Here is a 20,196-nt window from a genome sequence, read left to right on the forward strand (position 1 = left end):
CAGCCTGGTGTTTTCAGGTGCTGTGCCGTATCCATAGCACTGGAAGTCTACTTTTATATGGAAGGACAATCGAGGTGGTTTACGAATGGTCTTTACACACTGCACAAGACCGCAATGTGAGATGGAGCGATTGTGTGGAGAGTCGTCTGTTTTTTTTTTCTAGAATCTTGTAGCTAAGCTCAAGGCTATAAGAGTGAGCTCCATGTGCGTAAAAAAGAGAGCAACACGACGAGGCGGCGCGGCGACGACCGCCATAGTTCGCTCTCTTTTTCACGCACGGCGTGACCGTCGTAGTTCGCTCCGTAGCTTAGTGGGCCACCCCGCAAGCAAACGAAGGCGGCAGGCCACGTGCACTAACGACGTGTACAGCAGTTTTGGTGCTTGGGCATTCGAACTTTGCTTTACTCCCGCTGTAGAGAAAACGTTTCTTTTGCCCTGGCTATGAGGCACACCCGCAAAATTTTGAGAGAGAACTGAGAACTGGCTGCGAGAATGTTTACTAAATAGTAAACACGCCCGTAGCATGGTCAGTTCTCGCTCTCAAAATTTTGCGGGTGTGCCTCATAGCCGGGGCAAAAGAGACTTTTTCTCTACTGCGGTGGTGCAACAGTTAAACCGGCGTGCTGGCAGAGATTAAGATCTATAAAGGATCGTTCGATTCCCGCGCTCTCCGGCTTATTAAAAATACTCCCGTAAGCTGTCATCGCAGCCTTCTTGTAAGTGTGCAAACTATAATATGCAAATGAGAATATGCGCAACGAGTGATTTTGCACGTATACACAGCTGGAGTAGAGCGGTATGGTCGACCGAGCGCCCGTACCCGCGATATACCCGCGGCTCGACACGCATCTCTCCCTGCAGTGCATCCGCTCGTAGCCCACTCTAAATGTTGTTTGCCCTTCCTAACCCACAAGCAGATTGTTCTAATTAATTAAATATCGTGGGTCTGCCACACAGCTACAGCAAAGTAAATATTTTCTCTACGGCAGCGATGACCCGGTGTCACAAACCGGAGACTCCAGTGGGGGTCTGATTGGATAATCGCTGGGGGGACTTCCGGACGACGGGCTAAATTTTCCGTTGGCGTAGATCTGAGTGACGAGGCAAGAGACACGAGTAAATGCTTCGCGCGACAGCCCCCGCTCGTCGCTTGGATGCCGCCGTCGCCTTCGCGTTCGCGTGAGTTTGCGCGTACATGGAGCTCAGCCTTTAATCCAGCGCCAACTACGCCGCTGGTGGCTTAAATGAGTGGCCCAAAATGGCTTGTGGGTTATTCGAAGGCTACTCAGGTGCTGAAGATGCTCAGATGCTCAAGTGGCTGCACCGCGGGGCAAGCCGGCAGCATACCGTACTGCGCGTGACCATACGGCGTGCGTATGCGCGTTATAGGATTGTAACTTTTGCACCAAAGAGTCACGCTGTTCTGTTGCACAGAAAACAAATTGTTAAGCAAAAAGCGCTCCGTTAAGTCTTTCTTTACTGCACGCTTAACCCTTCTGGAGCCGACTAGCAGGGGACGCATCTAGTGCTGCTGCTTTGCTCTTTTCGCTTAGCATTGCTTTCTATGTCTGTCTCTATCTGCTTCATTAGAAAAATTATTACAAAACTTAAACAATTATTAAACTTGTTTTTGAAACATTGCCGCTTACATGGCATGCTTTTAGAAATGAGCAAGGAAAGAGCAGCGTAGCATTGCCAGGGTTAGCAGCTTATGGCTATATTATACCACTCAGGCAGAAAGGCCAGCCAACCTTCATATCTGTGTTTAGTAATAATGTCGGTAACAAATGTGTGAGTTTTCCTCTGCGGGCCTACATTCAAGCGCTTACGATTGTGCATTCGCGTTCTGAGCATACTCCAGTGAGCTGGTATTGCTCTAATTGCTCCTTCCTTGTCGTTCCTGCATCTACTGTGTAGACTGCCGGAGCCCTCGCTTCCCAGCTTCAACGCCTCACTCATAGCTCGCATTCTCCCGGACTCTTTTGTGATGGCGGTAGTGAGCTTTGCCATCACTCTCTCTTTGGGGCGGATCTTTGGCCAGAAGCACGGTTATGCTGTGGACGCCAATCAGGTATGCATGTACTTCTAGTATGAGCGAGTGTCTGCCTGATTAGTTTTAGCTTAAGAAGCGCTACAGCTATATATTTTCACTTTCTCATGTGCAGGCGTTTGTGTCCATCCGTTCGTCCAAGCTGAATTGGATGAACTGGATAACCTATCCTTCCGTATACGATCTCTTAGAAGCAGTGTAGGTTGGTTGGTTGGTTTATGGGGTTTAACGTCCCAAAGCGACTAAGGCTATGAGAGACGCCGTAGTGGAGGGCTCCGGAAATTTCTACCACCTGGGGTTCTTTAACGTGCACTGACATCGCACAGTACACGGGCCTCGAATTTCTCCTCCAAATAAATTCAGCCGCCGCGGCCGGGATCGAACCCACGTCTTTCGGGCCAGCAGCCGAGCACCATAGCCACTGAGCCACCGCGGCGGCAGAAGCAGTGTAGACTACACGTGGCCATGGATGCGGTGCGCGCTTATAGACATGGGCAGTATTTGTTGCATGTTACTGAGCTCACAATTGTGGTTGTGTTCGACTAAAAAACACGGAAATCGCGATACTTTGTTGGATACAACAAATGAGCGTCCGTGCTTGCTAAGACCACGCTTAGGCTAAGGAACAACTATGCGTTTACGGCGTGCATACATAGCCTTTAGCTGTTTACTGCACGCAGCTGCACAATATCTGTTTCAAGAACGAAAGAAGTTCCGTAATTCTTACAGGAAAGGAGTGGTAGCTCATCGCGAAAACCTTAGTGGAGGGGCCCCGTGCGTCCGTGTTTGCACACTTCAGCCTTGCGAGTCACGCACGAAATGAAGCCATTTTCTTGAGGCTTCATGAGCACTACACGCGGCGCTGACTTTTAAAGGCTCTGTTAGCTTCGTGCATTTTTAGGTTTGTTTTTGGTAAAACCACCAGAGTAGCTTAGCTCTATTGTCAGCTGAGTGTTCAAATAAATTTAATTGTGGTAGCTTGCGCAGAAATGGATGCCAAGCGTAAAATGTTTTCATACACTCATCATGCTAATTTTTCAGTTCAACTGGCAGAAATTTTGAAGAAAAACTTTTAACCAGCATTCGTGAGCTCTGCGGGCCGAGTTTTACGCTAGGGAAATTCTTCTCTGAGAAGCATGAGAACTTACATGCAGTTCTGGATGTTGCGTACCTTGAAAGTAGATCTACCCGTCTCAGAAACTTGGGTGTGCCCCACAAATGCACAAACGGCCTCTACAGGCACAGGTGAAGCTCACAGCATGTGTCTCAGAACCCAGAGTAGAGGTCAAAGCACATAGACACTGGCTTGCGCACAGTACGGTGTACAATATTCTACAGAAAGATAATGAGCCAAAGCTTTGCAGCTCGCAGTCCTTCTTAAGGACACGAATGGGAACAGCAAACATATCGATCTATATGTTACTCCCGCATTGGCCCTGTTACACCAACTGTACGTGCAATCCGCACGCTGCACATACATGCTCTAAAATTTCCCACAGCGGCCAGCTTATGCTATCTTGAGCGGTGGCAAATTTGCTACTGCTCTGTATTTTGTCGCCTATTCGAATAAGCGCTGTCTGTTCTTAATTCGGCTTCTCGCGCACACGTCCTCCTATACGTTGAAACTAATGTCTGCTGTGGGTGCATGTACAGGGTCTGTTCTGAAAGTAGTAGGACTCATTTCTTTAAATAAAATTTATTCATGAGAATCGAACAAACGATTAGAATTTTTCAAGGTGGCACCCTTCCGCACCTACACGCTGCTGCCAATGAGTTTTCCAGTTTTCATACGCCTCCAGGAATGCCTGGACCGGAATGGTGTTTAGCTCCCTCGTCACGGCCTGTCGAACCGCCTCTACCGATCCGTGATGTGTCCCCTTGAGCGCCGATTTTATTCTCGGGAATAGAAAAGAGTCTGGCGGGGCCAAGTCGGGGCTGCAGGGGGGGCTGGGGACGCTATGCCGCCTTGTGCTGGGCAAAAAATCGGGGTCCTCATTCGCATGACGAAGAAGATCCTGGCAGATCGCTTTCCGGTTGGCCTTTTGCTCCTCTAACAGAACTCCCGGCACCAACTTCGCTCACACTTTCCTCATGGTTAAGTTCTCTGTCACGATCTCAAAAACTTGGGTTTGAGGAATGTTCAAGTCATCAGCAATCATTCTGACACTCATTATACGATCACTGTAAAGTAAATGTTTCACTCGCTACACATTTTCGTTGTTCCTGCTGGTCGAAAGGCGCCCGGAGCGGTCATCGTCTTCCACTCTTTCCTTACCTTCTCGGAACAGCTTGTGCGACTCAAAAAACACCTGATCTACCCATGGCAGTGTCACCGTAGGCCTCCTTAGTCTTTTCGTGAGTCTATTTGCCCGTTTTACTAAAATTTACACAAAATTTGATCGCGCATCGCTGATCCAGTAAATGCTCCATGATTCTGCGTGACGAGACGTTTCGACACGGGTTCACAGTACAAGGGACCTCCTCTCTTCAACGGCCGAGAGCCGACTGCCGATTTTCCCCAGCATTCCCAATATCCCCCTTCAACGATCCTGCACGCGCAGACCGCCTCTCGTCCGCCCGTTCGCCCAAGAAAAAGCCAGTCCTACTACTTTCAGAACAGACCCTGTATGTCGTTTGCGTTATACCAGAGAAGTTCACTAGTGAAAGCTGGTACTTGTTCAACGGTACATAAATGGCACATCACTCAAGAGAACTGCGTCACACTGCGCCGAGAGTTGTCCAGCGATACGCGTGGAGCGGAATGCAGCTTTGCAGTTTTAAAATTTTTTATTAGTCTACTACTTTGAGCTGTCGTGACAAGCTGGACTTGTACGCTAAAAGTGCTTCTACCGCTCAAATGAATTATGCCGGCAATGCCTTGTAACAAGACGTACCAGAGTTTCACTGTATTTCCCTGCCCACCTAATGGTAGGAGTTCCTTGCCCTCGGAGCGAGCCACGTCTTCTCCTCGTTCTTCTCCTGTTTTCCCCTCGCCGCTTCAGTGCCTCGCAGCGCCGTCCAGGAGGGCGCCGGTGGCAAGACTCAGGTGAGATTCTTGCCAATGCCGGATCCTGGCATAGATGACGACTACTGATGGTATGTAGAGCTATAAGGTAGGACGTAAGGGAATATTTGTAAGAAGAAATTAATAATGTGTGGCATGCATTTATAGAAAAGATAGCTTTTTAGTTATTATGGAAACGAAAGCGAGCAGACGGAACCATGAGATTCATAAACCTGCGCCGTGCATTTTTTATGCGAAGCATATTACTAGAGGTACACTACAGCCCTTCGCCGTGGTTACGCGCCGTGCACACCACGTGGTACAGTGACGTCACACCACGTGACATACCACGTGACACATGACGTCACGACAGAGGAAGACGGAGGTACACTACAGCCCTTCGCCGTGGTTACGCGCCGTGCACACCACGTGGTACAGTGACGTCACACCACGTGACATACCACGTGACACATGACGTCACGACAGAGGAAGACGGAGGTACACTACAGCCCTTCGCCGTGGTTACACGCTGTGCACACCACGTGGTACAGTGACGTCACACCACGTGACATACCACGTGACACATGACGTCACGACAGAGGAAGACGGAGGTACACTACAGCCCTTCGCCGTGGTTACACGCCGTGCACACCACGTGGTGCAGTGACGTCACACCACGTGACACATGACGTCACGACAGAGGAAGATGGGGGTCACCTCGCGCCGTCGCTGTGGCTGCACGCCGTGCAGACCACGTGGTACAGTGACGTCACACCACGTGACATACCACGTGACACATGACGTCACGACAGATCGCCGTCACGCGCTGGGAGAGGGAGAACGATGCCATCGCACAGACACCGGAATGTCCTCGAGCGGCATTCCCGGGCATTTCGAACGCGCGTTCACACTCGGTGTAGGTGAAACGCTCGCTCCACCGGGCAGGCGGACGCGGCTTCCGTGGCAATCCAGGCGCCCACCCAACGCGCGTCTCGGGGTTAGTCGGCGTTCCGCTGTAGCCATGCCGTTGTCTTCCCCCACGACGAAGGCTTCTAGTGGTTGTATTAAAATGACCAAGTATTCAACCAAGGAAAGCCATGTATTACCAAGCCTAGCCATCAATATGCTTCGCATCTGACCAGGGTTAACCAAGTTAAGCCTCAGCCATTTTTTATCTGTGACTTCATTCTACCCACTGTGTTCGAAAGATGCACTTAATTACCAGCTTTATAATCCTTTCGCGGGTTTACATATCGTAATTTAGGTCTGCTATGTTTGCTGCTTTGTACTTAGTGGGTGGCATATGAGGCTTACATGGCAAAGCTGTTGTTTTTCTAACATGCATGTCTTCGATTTCAGATCGTCAGTGTTGTGAACATCATAATAATGGTCTTCATGATCCTTTTCTTGGGACATTACTTGGAAGAACTCCCTATCGTACGTATATTCGAGTAAAACTTCTTGCTGTTCTAGGTAGGGCTTCGTTCTCTTGGGTAAAAAATTTGCACGACATGAAGACGTTCGCAAGTGCGTTGTCTTGTTTTTCTCAGTTGTGAAAGTCTTAATGCTGTGCTAATTTTTTGTCCAAGAGTACGTATATTGTCCTATCGCTAGGCATGCATGCTTTGAACCTGTGCGCTTGTTAAAAGAACTACGGGGGAGTATATAGCAAAAAGTACATTTGAGCTCGACCTCCACGAACTTGCCTTATATATAGTACATGTTCTTCTGCAGATTTATTCGTACGGTTAAAAATTAGAACGTGGATTCAAAAAGGACAAGGCCGTGATGTAAATTCAACAGTTACGCTGGATGTAGGGCCAAGAAGACAGTCCAGCTCACCAGAAGTTTTTCTTCCGGTATTCTCGTCGTTTCTGAGATGACAAAATACGAGGGGTGTTCAATAAAGATTTCCTCTGACTCACTTCTATTTATTGCAGGATGCTGAAACTGCGCATATGTAATGACTCAAGTCACTATAGGTCACGTGCCAATGTGCAACTCTCAAGTAATAACAGTCTTTCTTTTAAAGGTGCTGAAGTGGTGTTAGGTGCGAAATGTATGCAGTGGAACACAGAGCAGTCATCAAGTTCTTGTACTTAAAAGGCTGTACTCCAAGGGAGACGTTCGATGAGATAAAAGAGGTTTATGGGCAGGATTCCCCATCATAAGATGTAGTGAAGAACTGCCATCGTCAATTCAAATGTGGCCGGATTTCGGTGGAAACGGCTCCGATTACAGCATGACCCCACTCCGCTATCGATGAACACACCATGCAGCAAGTGGAGGCCGCCATTTTAGAAAATGGCCCCGTAACCATTGGATACCTAGCCGAAAATGTCAAGATTAGTGTAGGTTCCGTGAAAAAATAATTTAGGACCAACTTCATCTGCGTAAATTATCGGCTCACTGGGTTCCCCGGCTGCTCACGCCTTTCCAAAATCAGGAATGAGTCGAATGCTCCCAGGCTCTTTTGACCACGTGCTATGGAAACCAGGAGGATTTTTTCAACAGACTGATTACACAGGATGAAAGCTGGGCCCATCACTACGATCCGGAGACAGATGTCTAGTCGATGCAATGGAAGTACTTGGACTCGTCGCCTCCAATGAAGGCACGCGCCCAGCCCTCGGCGGGCAAGGTCATGCTCACAGTCTTTTGGGACCAGCACGGAGTAGTCTTGATGGATTTCCTAGCAAAGGGTGCCAGATTACTGGGGCATACTATGCCTCACTGCTGCGGAAATTGCGGGAGGCCATCAAAAGCAAGAGACGTGGCATGCTCACCAAAGGTGTCCGCCTTCTGCAAGACAACGCCCCAGTTCAGAACTCACATGTTGCCCAGATGGAAGCACGCTGCTGCGGCTTTCAAGTTCTACAGCATCCGCCTTATTCACCCGACCTCGCACCATCGTACTTCCACCTATTTCCAACAGTGAAGTCATATTTGAAGGGCAAGCATTTTCCAGATGATGAGACTCGGATTTCTGAAGTCACAACGTGGCTTTTGGAGCAACCAGTCGACTTCTACAAGCGAGGTGTTTACAGTTGCATAAAAAGACGGGAAAAATGTGTCCTTGGGTGGCACCTATGTAAAGAAGGACTAATAAATCTGCAAAGTTTCGTTGCGCTCCGTCCACTGGAAGTGAGTCAGGGGAAATCTTTATTGAACGCCCCTCGTAGATTGGCTGCTTGACTGATGTGAGTTGTGTGCATGCGCTTTCCCTTTGCATTCACTCTCGCACCTATCTGGCATGATGTGCTGCTCTTAACTTGGATGGGCTTTAGTTGTGTTTGTAATGTTGCCCACCAAGTTTTCGTGGCTCTTTCCAATTTTTTTCAAGTTTTGCCGCAAAGATCGTGTGGATCAAAGCCATTCACACATTGATGCTTTTTTCCATTCGAGAGAGCGCTTTCGTCATAGGTGTGCGTATAGGTGTTCTATTTCAAATCGAAAGCACTAAGTTTTATTAAACATCTCCTTCTCTCCATAATGCAAATTCAGTAGAGCATTGTCGCGGTAAAGTTGATGCCGAAACGAACTCAAATTTCCGTACGAAAGCAGTTATGTGCAAGAAAATTTGCAGAGCTATTACTATCGCCTTAGGGTTTGAACCAGCGAAAGCTATTGCAGCTTTGGCTTAGACATAGAGCCCTACATTCATCCGCGAAAACATCATCAGGCTGCTCATTCCTCCACCCTCGTCACAACCTCCGCCTCCACATTTAGCACCCTCTGAGTTCTTCCCTTGGCAGCCATCTTCCGGTTGCGCATTCCACCGTTCTCGCCAAACCTCCCAAGCCACTAGGCCACTCGTCGCCTCTCACCCTCTCTCTATACCCTTTCGCACTTCCCCCCGGTTCCTCATCTCCTTAAAAGTGGAGGGGGGGGATTCTAGTTTCTCTATTTTGTCACTACCATGGTTAACAAGTGGTGGAACTTAAATCAAATCCCATAATATTTAAGTGAAATTAAATTAATCGACTAAGTAACTGCGGCCTTACGGCTGACGATGTATATTCCACGTTATATGCAGGGCTTTGGGCTAAGCCAAAGTTTTAACAGCTTTCGCTGTAAAAAAAAGAAAAAACGGGTTCTCATAGCGCCTCATGTGAATTCGAACGCATGGCTGCGGGAACACAGTAGCTTGCTAGCCCCGCTATTTCTCCTAAGCGCGCAGGTTAGACAGTCGGTGGCCAGAAGGAATGACAGTACATAGATCGCGCTATTGGATATAGGGTAGGTCGTCGTGCCAGAAACATGTAGAATATTCAATGGACGCTGGTGGTGACACCGCGAAAGCACACTGATGCAAAGGGGAGGGCACTAATTATTATCATCGACACCGACAGCCCTGTATATCTGATGCTATCATCCTGCACGTCCACATGCTTGACAGCAGTAGAGCTGCAACCAGATTATATGGCGTGATTTTAGACGTACCAATGTTCGGGCGCCGGCGCCACGCTAGAGCTCAGAAGCACTCGGCTGATCGGCAACAGCTTCTTCATGTGGTGGCAGGCAAATGCGAAAAGGCATCTGAACGCGTCGCTCACGCCAAAGAACCAAACCGCACATATGCCGGCCTAAAATTATGCACAACTGACCAAGGACAGTTCAATGGTTGCGGCCAGCAAAATCTATGATCTCTCCTAAAATCTGAGATGCTACTCTTGCAAAACATTTCATGGTGTCAGTGGCTTTCGCCAGTGAAAGACACCGCATTTTATTGTTTTTTGTTATTCTACTACAGTAACATCAAATCTTTTTCAGCCCTTAGAGCTTTCTTTTTCTGATTTCAGTGCGTCCTGGCAGCAATCATCGTGACGTCGTTAAAGAGCATTGTAATGCAAGTCCGCAACTTCAAGCGATACTGGGACATTTCCAAGATCGATGGTGTAAGATATGCATATTTTCATCCCTTTTTTTCAATGGCAATATTCTTTTCCAGATAAGAGAGGTCGTCTTGAGCAAGGTGTCAGAATAGAGCAAACTTTATTTTTCTGGTTACTTAGAGCCTAATTGCTTCATCAACTCGTCCTATAAACTGACATACATCGTTCGATTACTTAGAAAATTAACTTCTTATTTTAATAATAATAATTGGGGCTTGGTTGTTCCCAATTACGTAATAATAAAAACTCGCTAGACAACAGGCTGATAATAGGACATTTTAACTGCGACGAAGCGAGCTGTTCTGTTTGATTTTTATCTAAATGTGTCTTTTTGTGTGCCATGATTTTATTGTTTGGTTTGTGGGGCTTAACGTTCGAAAGGGGTTCAGGCTTTGAGGGACGTCGTAGTGAAGGGTTCCGGATAATTTCGACCACCTGGGGTTCTTTAACGTGCACTGACATCGAACAGCATATGGGCTTCTATCATTTCGTCTCGATTGAAATGCAACAGCTGCAGCCGGGATCGAACCCGCGTCTTTCGGGTCAGCAGCCGAGCACCATAACTACTGAGCCACCGTGGTGGCTGCCATTATTTTATGAGCCACGTGTCTTATATATGGACGTTGGGAACAACGTCATTAGCCGGTCGGGAGATAAATAACGAGCAAAGAGGCACTTGAGGAAATCCATTGGTATGCAACGGCGCGTGTATAAGGTAGTGGCAGCCAGAGCTTCTGAAACCCACCTCTTCCCTCCCTACAGCAAGTGTGGATTGTGTCCTTCAGCGCCACCGTTGTGTTCGACATCATCACCGGCTTGGCTTGTGGCGTTGGGTTTTCTCTGCTCACACTCATCTACAAAATTCAGCGGTGAGTATCGCTAAAGGGCCACTGACCAGGGATCTGATCATTTTAGAAAAACAAGCGCACTGCATAAATGAGGCATAGAAGATAACCTCTGCAAAATACTAGAGCCATGCGCGCCCAGAAAATCTGTAAAAATTCAAATCAAAGCCCGTTCCCTCTTTCCTTCGAGAAGCAAACGTCCTCAACCCCGTCTTTCTCTCCCCCCCCCCCCCCCCCACCTATCAAATAGACCGGGTAGCAAAAAGCAAGAAAAGAATTCTTTTCAAGGCGGGGCCATGACGTAGACATGTGACACATTCCACCAGACATCACGCCTCCCGCTAACAAGGGAGTAGGAAGGGTGCTTTTCCCTTGCGAAGCCTACCGGACGAGGCGCGAGAGTGAAAAATCTGGAGGAGAGAATGGAAGGAGAGGAGCATGATGAAATAGCTTGATTGCGATGGCTGTAACTACGCTATTAATGAGTCTTCTCAAAACATTTTTGCGGCCGCGCCTTCCGGGGACAATCCCTCGCTACCAAATAGGTAGAAAATATTTTCGACCAGAGGGTGGTCCTTGGCCCTTTAAAGCAACTGTGCCCTGTGCAGGAAGATTCCTAAGCTCATTGCTGCAGCATTCTAATGGAGACGACAGGTGACAGGCATAGAATGTCCGTTGTTCTTATGTTTCATGCTCAAAGACCCGTGTTAAACAAGGCTCTGTCTCTGCGCCTAGCCTGTTTTATACAGCTTCTACAGGCACTGTTCCTGTGAAAAATTGTGCCCAGACAAGCACGCTGCCTGCTCGAAGAGCGAGCCCTCTGGGGCGTGCTCTTGCACCTTCCACGTGAGATGCTTTGTAGATTCCTTGACATGTCGGTCGTCACATGCCCAAAAACGTTCATCAGAGGCTTCCTACGTACTGCACAAACAGCTTACATAGCCGGTGCACAGTTCTTTGCACAATCACATGTACACAAGTAAAAGCAGGACCACTACGGCCAGGTAAAATGCATGTGGCACGATCTTTTTCATTTATCATGTTACTGCAGCAAAATGCAGCGATTCCGCCAGTGGCATGAATTGATTGTTGTATAGAATACAACTATTAACACGGCGGGAAGCAGAGGTGTCGGCACATTTCGCTCGAGGTGGTACTATTGCTCATCATATGATGGAAGACGCGATTTTAATGCATTTATCGCGCAGCGCACCTTTTTTTGCCAAGGACAAAATTCACCGCACAATTGCTAATTGGACTTCCCGTTACTGTTCGTAACATCAAAAAAGGCATACCCGAAGAACTTCATAAACAGTGCCAGTAGATGGTTGCTTCACGGCGTCTTGACAATGACTGTCGTTTAGGGATGAGGCGGTGAACTGCTTAATAAGTGCGTGTTCTTTGCATTTATGCAGGCCAAAAACGTACCTGCTCGGCCATGTAGCTGACACGGAATTCTTCGTTCCCGTAAAGAAGTATAAAATGGTGAGAGTTTAGTGCTTAAAATATCCGCAGCTCTTACATACCAAAAAATGTACATACTATAATTTCAGTGCAATAAAATAAAAAGGTGGATCAGAAGGCAAACAGTGTGACTCCTAAAAAGGATGATTGGTTTCTAGAGCATGTAAGCCGCCAGTTTTCTGCACATATGTTATGCGCATACAATAAATCAGGGCATTTCATATTTACTTTCGGCATCAGACTGGTGATATAAACAGCCTTTTCATCACTGACATTAAATGGCACTTTTTGTCGAAAGGGTTTTGACTACAACTTTTTTTACTTCTGTGAGCAGATCAGCGAGATTCCCATGATGAAGATATTTCACTTTGGTGGACCAATTCACTTCGCCAACGCCGATTACTTCAAGAGCCAGCTCAGTGAGAAGGTTGGATTCACAGTGAGGTGAGCATTCATGGCAACCGAGCAACCGCTTGGTGTGTTCTCGCGGTGATTCTATGTACGTAGTTATTTTTTATGTATCAAAACGAGCTGAAACAGGTGTATCAGATAGGATGTGCCTCTCACGAATCAACAGTTTCATAAAAACTAGAATTTGTAGTTAAAGTGAAACTCAGGCAGCGTTGTCGGTGGTTCTCTGAATGGAGTGCGACGGTTTAAAACATGGTAATTTATTCTTCACGATTAATTAATAAAATTTGAACCATTGGCGATAACCGAAAGTTTCAGCTATTCAAATCGGGCCTGTAGAGCAAAGATAGAATTCGTACAGTAAAATTGTCACCAATTCAGTACCGTAGGACTCACATTAATGTTCCAGGGAATCAAACAGGAGCAAAAATCTCAGAATTCTCACAGCGGCACCTTGATCGCGGTAGCGCTTTCTGCGCTGCCAGCAGTGCATGTGAAATCCGATCGACGTTCGCGGTTGAGGGCGTGTTTGAGAACACCCTGCGCCCGGCAGTGCTCCGGTACTTTCCTTTGACGCGGCAGGCTAAAGTTCACTCTTATCAGTATACGCTAGTCGTCGCAATTGAGTTCCGCTCTGATGTTCCACGCTTATCCTTTAAAGAGTAAAATTCCCGCTCTTTTGTGGCACTACCTTTCTTGGGTTCGTTTCCGCGGTTCCACGTAAACGGTGGCGGTAGTGCGTAGTTTTACCTGCGATCACGTGAACGCTCCGTTCACGCAGCCTGTCCTCGCATTCTCGTAACAATATGTCTCTAAATACCTATCAGGAAAACATTCTGAAATAGATTAAGTCCTCCGCCGGTTTAGATCGCACTTCGCCAGTCGTCTCTGCATGCTGGAGACGTCGTGAAATGCAAGAGGTTAGTCGTCGACATAGCTTTATGGGACGTCACTCTTGCAACCAATCGGCAGCAGTTGCCTACATCAAGGAGTACGTGCGTCGATGTGAAATTCAGGAGGCAGTTGAGAGTGAAACGGATTACGGCCATATGCAAACATATCCTTGACCACAAAGCAGTCACAATCGAGATGAAAGAACCGGATATGGTGTACAGCTCATAAACACTATGGTCAAGTTCAATGACACGAATTCTCATTATGTATTAGTTAATTATGAACTTCCCATCACCTTTACAGCAACCACCATAAAACTCTTGAAAGGAATACAGGCGACTTTTGCTAGAAACGTGCAGGGTGCATCCGTACAACGACTATGCAGTTTTCTCATTTGTCCATTTTTTTTTATTTTACTCATGATGGTAGGAACATAGCGAAAGCCCGCAGAAAAGCTGAAAAGGTGTCTGCGCACGGGTTCAAAAACGCAATCAAGGTGCGTATGCTTTCAGTTGATCTTTAGTTTTTGCAGAGCTCTCAGTATACAGGGTGATTTTTTTAACCTTTACAAATTTTTATTTTAAAACTATCACAAATACGTCGGTGCGGACTGTTGACCTGAATCGCACAGCAAGGCGGATATTATGTACCTCATATGGATCAATGATTAGACAAATAATTCATTTAAAAGTTAACTGTTTTATTTTTTAAGTTAAGGGGCAAAGTTATATTGCTAAATTAATAATAGTCAACAGGCAAGGTGAGCTGTGCTTATAATTTTTCTTAATCGACGAAGTGTTTCGAATTATTCAACATCAAAAATACACATTTGAAGTCTCATTGAGTCGACTTTCCCGCACTGTGATAATCAAATGGCGTCTCTCGGTTTTATTATGTATGAAATTCAGGCACAGTTGGTGCATTTGATAATGCAGAAGAAGTTAACTTTACTGCGGCGACAACAGCACGTACAGCAACCCCATTGTAAATCCAGTGTGTGACCAGAATGCTGTTGTCTCTGTTGGAAGTTCTTAACATTTTTCTCTAACTTTTTGCTATTTTGTTCTACTTTGCTGTAGTGAATTTTACTGCTAATGTACTTACCCCCCCCCCCCCCCACTCTACAATAATGCCTCTCAGGGCGCTGTAGGTACCTTGAATAAATAAATTAATTAATTAATAAATGTGATAATGCAGGGAAGCCAAATGAACAAAATTTGAAATGCGCGTTTTCGACGTTCGATATTTCTGACCACATTGCCGGTTAAGAAAATTTAAAAACAGGGATCTCGTTGGATACTGAAGGGCATCAATTTAGCAATATATTCTTGGCAACTAAAATAAAAATAAACTGTGAGTTAAGATAATTTAGGGGGGGGGGGGGGGAGGGCACCTAGTGACCGCAGACCGGATCACGAGAATGAAGTAACGAGAATAAGAATTCAAGTGGAGCCCATTTGGCCGATTCTTCGAGATCATGCATGGAAGTTTACCAATACCCCTCAAGAGAAAAGTATACAACAGCTGTATTATAGCGGCACTCACCTATGGGGCATAAGTGGGGAGGCTAACGAAAAGGGTACAACTGAAATTGAGGACAAAGCAGCGCGATATAGAAAGAAAAATAATAGGTGTAACGTTAAGAGACAGGAAGAAGGCAGATTGGGTTAGTGAAAAAGCGTGGGTTAATGACATCCTAGTCGAAATCACGAGGAAGAAATGGGCTTGGGCAGGGCATGTAAGGCGATAGCAAGGTAACCGTTGATCTTTAAGAGTAACAGAATTGATTCCAAAAAAAGGGAAGCGTGGCAGGGGGCGGCAGAAAGTTAGGTTGGCGGATGAGATTAAGAAGTTTGCACGGATATCGTGGCCGCAGCTGACACTGGAGAGGGTTAACTGCCGAGATATGGGAGTCGGCATAAGCAGGCTGTTGCTGCTGATAATGGTTATAAATTAATCGTCTAATTATTGATTCATATAAGGTACATAACGTTCGCCTTGCTGTACAGTCCAGCCGAACAGATCTCACCGATAGGCTCTCACAGTTTTTGAAATAAAAATCTGTAAAGGTAAACCAAATCGCCCTGTATGTGCGCCTTAAAAATGAGGTGCAATGCATTACATTAAACTTTCAAAGCAGGGCAAGCGGGCGTTGTCACCGGAATATAAAGTTGGCAATAAAGAAGAGACTAAGCTTAGAGGCAGGTTCCAAAAAGACATGAATACCAGCTCGAAGTAAGCAGTCAGCAGGCTAGATGAAAACGTCCTTCTAAATTGAGATAAAAGTAACTTTACCTTTTGTTAACTGGAAACTTTATCTCTACCTAAATTAATTCTTCGAACAATGTTTACTTTAATATAGATAGACCTGTTTATTTTTTCATTATTGCAGTATTGCTCTTTGGAAAATAGTATTAGGTTCCGAGCGCTTGTTGCGCCTGTCCTCCGTGATCAGTGTTTGCTCGTGTTGTTTGCTGCTGTTGCTATCCACATGATGAGCCTATTTTTAATGTGAGGATGAAGAATCTTCAGCGTAAGTTGTATAATGGGTAAAAGTGGATGCAGTAATTTCTTAGCTCATAGAGCGCATAACTTTACAGTGCGGCACTTGTACTGTTACGTCAAGAAACACTCGCTTCAAATTATGACATCCAGTTCAGGAGCGTTGGCACACTAATTGTGATTTGAAGAGCCTAGAGACAAAACAGCTGTTTTAAATGGGTTCTGTACAACTTGAAAATGCTTGACTGTCCAGTGAGACTATCCACTCACATGGGGTGACGTATCGCTGATGCGTTTACCTTTGCTTATGGCGCCGAGGCTCGCTGATTCGTGTTATTTCCTGTTTCAGGACACGCCGAAAATAAGTGAACAATGCGAGACTTCTATCAAATGCTGCTCAACGTCTGATGGGTACGCGCTTGAGTCCTCCATCACTGAGACGCTCTACTTACCAACTCACATTATCCTGGACTTCTCGCGTGTGTCTTTCATGGACGGAACCAGCACCGCTCTTATTAAGCAGGTGAGGAGAAAGCAAGGGGGAACGTTAAAGTGTAGTTCGTTGACGCTGTTCTCCATCCTTGAGAGCTCAGTGCAAACGGAAGCATAGATTTAGTTGAGAGTATTGAATGTTCACGCAGTGAAGGCCACATTGTTGCTTGAGATTCTTTTTCTTTGTGGCAGTGCAGCTTTAACGTACGAAAGCAATTTTGTTGTTGCTGCTTGTGATAGGCATTTCTTCGAGTTAGAAGAAGCGCACTGCGGTGAATTAATGGGTTATATGTATTCTATTAGCGATATATGCGTGCTTAGGCTTAAGCATGTGCAAACACAAATCCAACAGAATAATGATTGCAGATAAAGTTTCAAAAATGAGTTCATTGAGTGACGCCTAAATCACGCTTAACGAGAGCGTGTGGCCTCGCCTACTATTGGTTCCTCGCGGCAACATTAGAATGCGCTGATAGCACACGAGGCCGCTTGCTCCCGTGTTCCCACTAAGCGTGTTCAACATAGTACATACCATGGCCAACATGTGCTTCTATGGCATTCACTGAGAAGTACTGACTTGAGAAACGGCTTGCCACGGCTAGACGTTGGCGCGTTAGGTGCGTGTGAGAGTGCTTCTCAGCTTCATTTGTGGTGTGGCGACGATTATCGACTCCTTTGCCTGCGTTGGTGTGTATGCCTATCCACGTACAGCCTGTTTTTCAGATTGCTAATTAACACCACTGCTGACCACAGTGACAGATGTTGAAGAAGTTTCAGCGTGGGGCGTGGTAAAATTTAGCGCCAGAGGCCGGCTAGGAGGTATGGAGCCTCTGGCGCCTGCCTTGGTTGAGATCAAATAAGGTGAGAGTCGTCCGTAATTTTTTGTTCTCTTTTTTGCCGCAGCTGAAGACAGAATACGACTCGATTGATGTCAAGCTGTTCGTCGCAGCGTGTTCCAGTAAGTACACAATGAGAAGCCATATTGGGACTCCGATTTGCTGGTTCCCACTGTATACGTTTCGACGGAAAGCTTCTTTAGCCAATTTCCTGTTCGGTGATTAGGCCGCAGGTTCGAACCGAAAGATGGCACCAGACAGTGTACACCGTGCGGTGGTTACAAGTTTTAACACCGAGGGAAATTGGTGTACATGTTGAAATATTGCTCAAAAGAACTGTTGAAGCGGTGGTCTCGTAGTTAGAGCATACGCCTAGCAGTTCGAAGGTGCTTGCTTCTATTCCCAGTGCGCCCAGTAGGCGCCGGTTCTGCAATGGTTACACACTTTCCATCAACCTAGTACTCGTCTTTTCAGGGGTGAGATATTTTGAAAAGTAACCCTTTAAGGGTTATTTTTCATCTCGTTCATCCTTGAAGGACCAAATCCTGCACTGTGCGGGAATCGCAATTCTGGCCGCTTTTTCGTTCATTTAACCAATGATAACATCTAGAAGCTAGCTTTAACAGTGAACACTCGCATCTGTTGAACTGTCGTCGAACGAACTCATGCTGAGGTCTCGGAACTCCTTTTGAGATATCGACATGAACCACGAATAACGTTTGTAGGCTGATGATTCCGAATCTCGGTGTGCCCGTAAGGGCACAGCGGGGTTTGTGGAGCCTTTTCCATGAGCACGCCCGTGTGGTAGCCGGAGGATACTTGAACCCATTATTACCAGCTGGTCTCTTGCGGTGGGTTTTAAACAACCACCGTAGCCCGACGAAAATAACTCAACCTTCTCGCATAACAGCAATGAGGATTCTTTTTTCCAAGCCATGTCAGGGATCGAAATTTTTATTGTTCAGTCTCTTTTAGAGTCAGACTTTTTTGCATCATTCCAACTGGATGCCTGGGAATGAAATTTCGTTCAAAATGGGCGATGTTTTCTTCCTTGGCCTTACGAGTGTACATGCGGCATCTCGAATAGTGCACCAGGGAAAGAGAGGCTGGCCACCATTTGCACCACGTACAACGACACTGTTGACTCCTTTCTTCTTTGCGCAGATTCCGTCTTCGAACTCCTTCGCAGAGCGGAAGCCGTCGACGTTGTAGGCTCCAGTTCATTCTTCCCGTCAGTATTCGACGCCGTTCAGGCCGCCCAGTACCAGGGAGAGACGAAGACGTCGATGCAGCGCTGCCGACACTCGCTGAACTGAACTCTTCGACAGTCGCGAAGACGTGGTACCTTCTAGAGGTGCCTGCAAGGTTGTTTTTTTTTTTGTATTTGGAATCGTTGGTCTTATGTCAAGCGTAGAAGGCATGTTTGCTGTGAGTTTGTACAGAAGCCGTAAGTGCGCAGTATTCCAGGGCTCTGTATGAGCGTATTGGTGACCTGGTTTGTCATGTTCTTTAAGAGGAATAAACCACGGTGTGAATAAACAGTTTTTCAAAAATATTAGTGAAATATTGGTGGTGCGCTTGTTTGGACCCTACAACTTGACCTACGATCACGCTGCGGAATTGTTAATACAGTCGCTGACAGAAAAATATAGACCACACTTCGGCAATAAAAGTGTTCTGCCGCGCTACCGATCAAAGCTCATAGGATGCTTCTTGCATATGAAAGTCAAACTTATTTTTGCAGTTGGCATAAAGAAAGCAAACATTTATATTTTCGTTACACAACGCGACAGAACAGTTTAGACGCCAAAGCGTGGTACGTATTCTTGTGTCCATGACTTTAGCTCTCAACGTTCCCCGTTATACTGTTACCATGACAAAAAGTGGCCCAAATAAATTTTTGTTTCAATTGCAGACGGATGTCGATTATAGAGTTTTGTTATGCGGTGAACAGGACCTTTTGCGACTATTTGAAGGATTGGCCGCGATAGCTAGCAATCAGACATCGGCGGAGGCACAATTTAATGGCCACAAAGAATGCATGCTCGAATACATCAATAACATTACTTATGCCTTTGGAGATTTCTGGAAATAACCAACGGGACTTGTGTTTTTCGAGTTGACAAGCCTCAATCATTTTGTTGTCACCTGCTCACTGCTGTCTCACTTCGATGGAGGCGAAATGCAAAACGGCTTTGGGCTGTGAAATGTCAGTACACGATAAATACTGCATACCATTGTTTATAAGCCACAATCAAGCACGCAACGACTGAACTCTTGGGCAGTAGTTAGAAACGGTATTTAATGCGTGCGCCCTAACCCAAGGTGGGGTCCAGAAAGTCCTAGCGCGTGTCCCCCGGCTCACCCTCCAGCGGCGTTTCTGTTCTTCGCTCGCTTGGAAGTGAAGACTGTGAGAAATATTTAACACCATACCATCTTTTTATTGTCCAAGCATGCAATGGCTCACCCTCTTCCGCCAAACATCACTCCTTGCAGTGAGAGCAGACGTTAACAGGCAATACACTGTGTCTAACGCTTAAGGCTACAAAAGCATACAGAACAAGGTACTTGTTCCCACAGAGGATCAGTTGTTTTTCCTAAGTTTCATCTGGCTGCCAACTGCTGCCCTCTGTAGGCAGCCGAGAATGTCCTCCAGAAAAGGGGTGTATAGAGGTGTCGCGCTGTAATTGGTCGCCTGCTCTTTAAAGGGTTAACGGCGACTGTGGTCTGAGCTGACTTGCAAGAAGCACTGCAACACATGTATAGTATAACGCGTTTCAAGGCGATAACTTCTAATCTACTC

At 46.4% G+C, this 20,196-nt stretch overlaps 1 pseudogene across 1 annotated transcript in view; it reads left to right on the forward strand.

Moving 5' to 3' along the window:
* LOC149370559 (prestin-like) overlaps positions 1-18,745 on the forward strand; it is a 78,580-nt pseudogene extending 59,835 nt beyond the window's left edge. Inside the window, exons 9-19 of the transcript XR_016289930.1 lie at positions 1,918-2,071; positions 4,983-5,096; positions 6,414-6,491; positions 9,857-9,952; positions 10,712-10,818; positions 12,210-12,279; positions 12,593-12,702; positions 13,993-14,059; positions 16,415-16,588; positions 17,461-17,515; positions 18,558-18,745. The product of XR_016289930.1 is annotated as a prestin-like (transcript). The remainder of the gene's footprint in view (positions 1-1,917; positions 2,072-4,982; positions 5,097-6,413; positions 6,492-9,856; positions 9,953-10,711; positions 10,819-12,209; positions 12,280-12,592; positions 12,703-13,992; positions 14,060-16,414; positions 16,589-17,460; positions 17,516-18,557) is intronic.
* Positions 18,746-20,196: the final 1,451 nt, after the last annotated feature.

Source organism: Amblyomma mixtum, chromosome 1 (assembly GCF_055824585.1).
Source record: "Amblyomma mixtum isolate Tamu chromosome 1, ASM5582458v1, whole genome shotgun sequence".
Classification (NCBI taxonomy): domain Eukaryota; kingdom Metazoa; phylum Arthropoda; class Arachnida; order Ixodida; family Ixodidae; genus Amblyomma; species Amblyomma mixtum.